The sequence below is a fragment of the Pogona vitticeps genome, chromosome 3 (assembly GCF_051106095.1).
Source record: "Pogona vitticeps strain Pit_001003342236 chromosome 3, PviZW2.1, whole genome shotgun sequence".
In the NCBI taxonomy this organism is placed as follows: Eukaryota; Metazoa; Chordata; class Lepidosauria; order Squamata; family Agamidae; genus Pogona; species Pogona vitticeps.
The window spans coordinates 163,277,244-163,279,425 of record NC_135785.1 but is presented as its reverse complement, the minus strand read 5'-3'; the positions used below and the strand labels follow the sequence as shown (position 1 = coordinate 163,279,425).

Here is a 2,182-nt window from a genome sequence, read left to right as displayed (position 1 = left end):
GCCTTTAGTAGGTTGGGCTGGAAGGGACCTTTCTAGGCTGGGGTGACTGTCAATCTATCCAGCAATAACCAATCATTCCTTCCCTGTCTCTGAATTCAAAGAAAGCCCCACCTATCTGCTCTCTGTCTTTTCCCCTCTCTTTAGTCTGTGGAAAGCAGAGGGTCTGTTGAAATCTGTTTGCTGAAAACAAATGTGGAAAAGAATGTTGGCTTTTTTGAGAATGAGGTAGGTGAGGATTCCCATTCCTTGAGATGAATGTTCTTATAGATGGCCATCAAATCAATGGGTTCACAAGGGACACATAAAATATAGTGAAATGTAGCTCTTCATAAATATCCCTCATAGCAGTGTTTTTCTAGATCCCAGGAGGGACAGTGTAAACAAGGAAAGAACTAGAGAACAGACTCCTCCCATTTGAGTCATGTTATTTTCAGGCTGGAAAGGAGCTGCCATGTACTTTTCCCCAAATGAAAATTGAATAAATGTGATATTAGTTGTTTAAATTAATTTTAAAGATAAAGGTAAAGGTTCCCCTTGACATTTAGTTCAGTCGTGTCTGACTCTAGGTCGCGATGCTCATCCCCGGTTCCAAGCCATAGAGCCAGCATTTGTCTGAAGACAGTTTCTGTGGTCACGTGGCCAGCGCGACTAGACACGGAACGCTGTTACCTTCCCCCCGAGGTGGTATCTACTCACAATTTTATCTACTATTTATCTACTCACAATTTTACATGCTTTCGAACTGCTAGGTTGGCAGGAGCTTGGACAAGTGACGGGAGCTCACTGTGCAGCCCTGTTCTGAGCGGGAGGTGCGGCCAGGGGGGTCACCATGCCTTGGGGGCAGGATGTGGGAGGGGGCAGGAGGCGCGGGGGGCACTCCAACTCATACTTACCTGGCAGGGGAGATTCCATGATCACGAAGGTGGTTTTCCCAGGTTGAGGCTCATCCATTCCACTTCAGGTGTGCTGATTCCTGCAGTTTCCCCAAATGTGAAAAAACCTGACTGCATGATTTGTGGTAGTGAGGGACTGTGTTTGCACTTTCCCCTGGTCTTTCTAGAATCACTTTGATCTCTTTCCCCTTGGCCATTTTTTGCTGCCCACTGCCATTTGGTTTTGCTGCCATAGGCCTGTCAGCCCTGCTGGCTTTCCAGGCAGGCTCCAGGAGGCAGAGCCTGGAAAGCCAACAGCTCAGACGGTGGAGCAATGAGGTTCAATGCGGCTGCCATGGTGAGTAGCCTCTGGTGCTGGTTCAGAGGCCTCCCAGCATGGCGGTGGAACCACAGGAGGTTTCTGGGCAGCGGTGGCTGAAGAGGTTTTGAACCATTTTTACAGTATGCACTCCATAAGACGCACACACTCCCCCCCCACTTTTTGGGGTTAAAAAAGTGCATCTTATGGAGCGAAAAATACGGTAGGTTTTTTAAACTTAAAGCCCTGCCAACTAAGTCTCAGAGACATACACACAACCACTCAGGAATTAAGTGTTGTTGGGTAAAGAGATTCCACAGTCACACACCAAATCCCCCCCCATGCCTGAAGACACAAGTCTCCAAAAATAAAGTTTTAAACTTAAAGCCCCACCAACTAAGTCTCTCTCACATACACTACCATTCAGGAATTACATTTGGGGGAAAGGGATTCCACACAGTCACACACCAAAATCCCCCCACCCACTGTGAACACAAGCCTCCAAAAAAGAAGTTACCTAAGCTACCTGAAATCTACTAAAGAAACCCCTCCCCAAATTCCCAGTAAAGTTGCATTAATGAAATAAATGAAAAAGAAAATAAGTGTTCGCTTAGCTACCACAGAAGTGAAAGCATAGCAACAAGAATGGCACAAGCACCAGCCAGCAACTGTTCTTCACCTGGAGAGAATCAGAACAGAAGTGGGAAATTGCTGCAGGGCAAAATCTTATGAAGCCTCTGTAAAAGTTACACCCCCACAGCCCTTTCAGCATTGCTATTGGCTGCCTGACATGCCAATCCAGGATCTCCTGATTAGCCAGAGCTTCTGATTAGCACCAGCAAGCTCAGAGATGGCATAGAGAGGCCCAAAAAGGTTAACAAATATAGATGAATATTGATAGACTCATAAAACTGGGAAAATATTTGTCAAGTCATATTCGTCGGGACTTAACATTTGACGAATACAGAACGAATATATGACAAACCAGCTA

At 46.0% G+C, this 2,182-nt stretch overlaps 1 non-coding gene across 1 annotated transcript; it reads left to right on the top strand.

Annotated features, from left to right (window-relative positions):
- The first annotated feature begins 885 nt into the window (after nucleotides 1–885).
- LOC140706290 (U1 spliceosomal RNA) lies at nucleotides 886–1,050 on the top strand. The gene has a single exon (XR_012085930.2). It is a non-coding gene; the product is annotated as a U1 spliceosomal RNA (small nuclear RNA).
- The last annotated feature ends 1,132 nt before the right edge of the window (nucleotides 1,051–2,182 follow it).